The following is a 6,000-nucleotide window of genomic DNA, read 5'->3' as shown; positions in this document are numbered from 1 at the left end:
TGTCCACTGAACAACAGAAATGGCAACCACACCTCTTACCTCCTATTCCCGCAGAGTGCGGCCCCCCTTCTGGTACAAGGAATCAGGTGGTCCCCTCCAGGGCGGGTGGGCGCACTGCAGGCTGTCCAGGTGGAGCGGCTCACACAGCTGTTTGAAGGGCACGAGGCTTGCTACAGGGTCCCCAGCAGGCACCCCCTCCTCACCTACGTTGCCACCAGCCCCTTCAATGACTGTGGAGGGGACTGAAATTAAAGGTGGGAACGGATGTGTGGTATTGATGTGTTTGTTCTTGGTGAGGTCCAAGTGTCTAGGAGCCTCCCAGTAGCCTAGACACTCCGAGAGATCTGAAAACAGACCCAGGGCTCATGTCCACAATCAGTTGGTCACACACCAGATCACATGGTCTCACCTGGGACCCCGGAGGTGGGCTGTCTATCTCCTTCAGGAACCTCTCTCCCATAAGATTCTTAAGGCACCCCAGGGCCACCTTGGTGGCAAGCCCCCACCCCACTTCCCAGCCTCATTCAGGGGAGAGGTTCAGTAATCAGTGTGTGAGGAGGCTGAAGACCTCTGGGGCTCCCGATCAAGAGTCTCTGCCTCCACGCAGTCCCTTACAAGCCATCCCAGGAGGCCCCAGGAGTTGTCCACTCAGACCGGAAAGGCTTCCTGGGCTCCTACTGTAACCTTCATGCTTTTTCTCCCCAAGTCCTGGAGCCCTGCTGGCGGAAGGGGAGCAATGGAAAGTCTCCACCACCCCTCCACCCTCCCACAGCATGGAAACCCTGAAGAAACAACGGCTAGAAGTATTGAGCATCTCCAATACATGTTGTTTCCTCTTCGTGGGTGATGGGAGCTGGGCAGGGGTCCTCTAGGGAAGGAGGGAGGGGAGAGACTGAGGGTTGGTGGGGGGAGGCAGAAGCCCCACTTACCTGGACACCAGGGCAAAAGGAGGGAAGGCCCAGAGGTCCAGCTGGGAGAGGACCAGGGATCTCATTGAGAAGGAACGGAGCAGTCGCTGTGGTTTCAAGACCTAAATCATTTTTCTTTCCCATCTTTCTTCCAGGCGCTTTGCTTTCCCTTGTTGGCGTCTTCCTCCTCTGCACCTCGCTCTGATGTCTCCCTGCTCTCTACGTGGTATGGTTATTCCTAGACAGGGACACACCCCACCAAGGTGAGCGCGAAAGAGTCCAGGTAGTGAGAGGTGACAAGTGGTTATCTCCAGGAATTCTTCCACCCTCATTACTCTGCCCAGGTAGGAAGGCGTCATGAGTGGGTGAGAAACTGGCAGCTTTGGAAACGCTGAGAGGATTATTTCCCCATTAAGGTAACATGTCGCCCTCCGAGGCTGCTTCACCCCTCCTGCTCCACCTACTCACCCCTCCCTAGGATGAATTTTGACCCCGCACTTAAGTTCAAGCAGTGGGGGAGGGAGCAGGGTGGTGTCCCAGACCCCGGACCCTTGTGCCCTTGACCCCATCTCAGATCCTGAACTCTGAAGCCTGTTGCTCGGGAGGGAAGTCTTTTCAGCGGGTACCCTGCCAACATCGCTGTTTCCTGCGTTCTGCCTCCTGCCCCCACAGCTGGTGAAAACAGCAGTCCCCAGAGCGGAACGGTGTGCTAGTCACCATCCACAGAGGATCACGGGCGTCAGATGCTTCTGTAACTTTGCCACAGAGAGCCCTGGCTTCTCTCAGGAGTTTCCAAGGCTTTGGTTCTTAGTGGCCGGGTTGAATGGCCTGATCCACCTCCCAGGCTATCGAGACCATGTTATGTCCTGTGGTAAGCCTCGAGCTGAGTGACAGAAGGCAACTCAACCCCACCCCGGCCTGAGTGGCACCCACTCACCACCCATCACAGGCACTTGGCTTGAACATTTGTCAAGTGGGAGTCAGGGAGTGGCTTTGGAGCAAGTGTCCTGTATTCTTGCTGGGAGGGGTGCTGTAGGGCACATGGACAGGGGACAGGGGTAGGGAGTTTGGAAAGAAAGGGATGATGTCTAATACTTTGTGTGCTAAAGGGCGGGGTGAGGGACTAGGGAGCCAAGGAGCGGATACTGACTGTCCCTGCACCCCCTCTTGTCCACAGGACTATGTTCTGCAAACCACCAGAGCTGGATTTTATCCTGTCCCAGCCCCAGCTGAGCCAGGCTGTTCATTCTGGTCGGGGGAACCCACAAGGCCCTGCATGCCATCGCAAGGAGCACTATCTCACTCTCTAGAATCATAAAGGCTTCGTCCACCTGGCACTGAGGCACGAATGAGCGGGGGCCCAGCCAGGGCTGCCTTCAATGGTCGGAACCTCAGTGTCTCTGGGGATCCACACTCCATCCCTACACACCAGACCCCTGGAGGTGGACTGTGTGTCCCCAGAGCTTACACCTTGACCACCTCCAGAGGGCGCTCTGGGCAGCCCTTCAGTGTGTGCTCTGTGCCCAGCCCTGAGCCCCTTCCAAAGGCTTCTTCCCACGCAGAGAGAGACAAGATCACAGCCAACTGGTGGACCCTGGGACTCAGACTCACATTCTTTTATGACACCTTCTCACGGGCAAGACCTTGCATGCTTCTTTACTTGCAAAATAGAGTTAATATTCACTTTGCCACCTTGTTGAGACTGTATGAGAAAATGTATATAGGACCTCCCAGTACACATCCCTCTTAAGAAATGTAAGTCCCTTCTTCCAGATCTTTCTTCATAGCGCCTGTCATTGCTTCAGATGGCCTTGGAAAGTGGGAACCTGTTGGGGAGGGATGTGGGGGCCCCTCTAGAGCTGCTGATCTGACCAGCCCTCCTCTCTCTTATTCCCCTTCCTTCCCAGCGCCTCTCTGGTGCCCGTGTACTCCTTTGGGGAGAATGACGTCTTCAGAGTTAAGGCTTTTGCCCCAGACTCCTGGCAGCATCTGTTCCAGCTCACCATCAAGAAGTTTGTGGGCATTTCTCCTTGCATCTTCAGGATGCCCCTCGCCAGACCCATCACCACTGTGGGTGAGTGCCCGTGTCCGGGGAAGAGGGCCACTATCAGCTGTGCGTGCAGCCGAGGCCCCTCCCCTGACCTGTGTCTCCCTGTCCTTGCAGTGGGCCGCCCCATCCCGGTGCCCCAGCGCCCGCAGCCCACTGAGGAGCAGGTGGACCACTATCACACGCTGTACGTGAAGGCTCTGGAGCAGCTGTTTGAGGAGCACAAGGAGCGCTGCGGCCTCCCGGCTTCTACTCACCTCACCTTCATCTAGGCCTGGCCTCACCCCTCCCCCCCTCCCAGCACCCCCAGCCCCTGATCCCAGTGCCTGAGCCCCCCACCTACTGCCATGCTTCTGTGCCAGTAAGAGCCAGTTCTCTCACCACTGCTTGGTAGTCAGATGCCTGCAGAACTCAGGCTCTCCCTCTGCGTGTGAGCATGCCCACATGTAATCCACCTCCATCCTAACAGATACAGTTTCTGCCTTTGACCGAGTATCAGACCCATATATTCTCCTCCCAGAAACTTAATTCTGCTGCATGAGTTTGCTTAAGTCTCTTTCTTTGGCGGGGTCCCTTCAGTTCAGTTCAGTTCAGTTCAGTCGCTCAGTCGTGTCCGACTCTTTGCAACCCCATGAATCACAGCACGCCAGGCCTCCCTGTCCATCACCAACTCCCAGACTTCACTCAAACTCATGTCCATCGAGTCCTTCTGTAAATAAAGGCATGTACTTAGCTAAGAGCTGTTGGGGAGGGGAGCTCCCCAGAGGGCTTGGCTTTTAAGAGTGAACAAGGTTAGGTAGGAAGAGTCAATAGGGTAGATGGTGAAATACCATGAACAAAAGCTGATAAAGGTCAAGGTTACCTGACTGTAGGGAGTGTTGGACCGATCCCCCGTGATAGAAAAGATAGAGTTAAGTACATAGCTTACTTCTGCATCTCTTCCCATCCTTCATGTTCCCTGGGGGCTGGGAGACCACATGGAGTAGGGATTTATTTTACCAGCTTGCAGCCCTACTTCAAGCCTAGCCTTAGGTCCATGTAAAATCGTTTGCTCAAATACAGAGAACTGTTGTGAGGATCAGATTATTAATATTTAAGGACTTAGTACAGAGGTTGGTTATATGAGCCATTGAATTCACTACGATCATCATCTTCATCATCACAGTCATGGCATGAAGGAAAGGAGATGGCCAACTGAAACAGTCTGAGCGACCTCACGAGGTCATAGCATCCTTTGACTTGTGTCTGTCCTATTTGCTGACTGGCTTTGTCTGGATCCGTAACTTAAACGAGAAGAACTTGTTGGAATGTAACTGAGTGCAATTCTGTCTTCTGCCATCTCAGAGTTTATTCACTGGAAGAATTTTTGTTTCATCGCTAGATAAAAATCTTGGCAGTCCTGTAACGTATCTGGGCCCTTCTCAGGTGATAGATAAGTTCTACATCCACTAATGTTGGTACCTAGAAAAGCTCAGTGGGATTAGCAATCAACACTTCAGTCTTCATCAAGGACAGAAATCTCCCGTCTAGAGTCAGGGTGAGTTGGCTGCCAGCGGTGGGTGGGGGTAGGGGTGGGGCGCCTGCTTGGCCAGAAATAGAGGCAGTGGAGGGATGTCGTGTCACCCCCTCACTCGCTAGCGAAAAGGGAGCCCCCAAGTTCTTGATTGCTCTGTCCTAAGGAAGCAATGTGTTCTCTGGGCTCCAAGTCTTTGAAGCTAATTTCTTTTTCTTGTGAGTCTTCTCATGGCTTCTTTAGAGTGTTCCCTAAGGTCCCCTGGGAACTTCCGTACCTCAGCATTGGGCCCTGATTTTCTGCCCATGGATTCCATGTAGGTTTCCCTGTAGGAACTCCATCACTCTCCCAGGTCAGAGGATGAGGAGAGAGATGGGAGAGAGGGAAGGTGAGGGGGGGGAAACAGCTGCAGGCTTGGGCATCCTTGACCTGGATACACTTGGAGGGTATCCACTTGTCCACCCTTCTTTCTTGGATGGGCATATCCAGTCAGCCACTCCACTTCTCGCACAAGCACAGCCCCTAAACACCGGGAATATCCCAAGGTCCTTTGAGTCTTGAAGCCTTTCGCCACCAACCTGGTTGACTTCCCCTTTGCAGGTAGGGCTCTAAAAGTCCTCCCCAAACCCCTTTCTCTTTCTTCTCCCAACTCTGATCTTATGATGGGGAAGGGGCTCAAGAGGTGCTTTCTCAACCATTGGCTTGGAAAACACTGCATGTGATCTGGTCTGGCCCTTTTTGGAAAGCAGGACCTAGTTATTGTATGTTCATGAAGAACCCAGACTTCAAGATCAGCACTGTGTGAGTTTTTCCCTGGATTCTTACCCTGAGGGGCAGATGGACCCTCTTCAGTGAGACCCAGCTACCAAGAACTGGGGTGCGAGGATCAGATCTTCCTCCAAGAAGCCCCCTGCCCGTCTTCCCTGTGAGCAGTAGATGGCTTTCTCTGGAGCAGTGGGGTTGTGCCAGGTGGTAGGTGAGTCATGAGACCTTTGTATAGGAGTAGGGGTGGGGGAGGGAGGAGGGGACGTCATCTCCCATCAGTTCTTTGTCTGAAATCCAAGACCAACAAAACTGGGGTTGCGGGGGTTGGGGGGGGAATGGCCCGAGTCTGGAGAGGAGTAGAAGAAGTCAAGGAGTCCAGTGAGAAAGTGAGATAAGCCCCGGAAGCAGAGATGTAATCAAAGGGGAAAAGTGTTCCCAAGACCTGTGATGCCAGTTGGGCAGGTTTCTTAGAAAAGGGGCCAGATTTGATCCCAACAGAGAGACAAGAGTCTGAAGGGGATGTGACCATCCATGGAAAGCATCTGGGTTGGGGAGGGGCCGCCACACGAAGCAGAAAAGCACAGGAAGGTCAAGATCAGGCTTCTGGGTCTGGAAGGGAGACTTGGCATCCAGAGGTGAGTGGGCCAAAGGGGATGTGTTGTTACTGCTGAGGTTTGTGGGAAATGCGCTGGGTCACTGAACTTGGAAACATGACATGTGTGCCATTCCCACTAATGTCCCTCCAGGACCCACTTGAGTCAGGTAAA

General features: G+C 53.6%; 1 pseudogene; it reads left to right on the top strand.

Annotated features, from left to right (window-relative positions):
• Positions 1-399: 399 nt before the first annotated feature.
• On the top strand, positions 400-3,301 carry LOC129545032 (2-acylglycerol O-acyltransferase 3-like; annotated as a pseudogene).
• The last annotated feature ends 2,699 nt before the right edge of the window (positions 3,302-6,000 follow it).

The sequence above is a fragment of the Moschus berezovskii genome, chromosome 27 (assembly GCF_049115385.1).
Source record: "Moschus berezovskii isolate FMDL1 chromosome 27, NW_MosBer_1.0, whole genome shotgun sequence".
NCBI classification, from domain to species: domain Eukaryota; kingdom Metazoa; phylum Chordata; class Mammalia; order Artiodactyla; family Moschidae; genus Moschus; species Moschus berezovskii.
The sequence above is the reverse complement of the archived record's forward strand: the minus strand, read 5'-3'. Positions and strand labels throughout refer to the sequence as shown.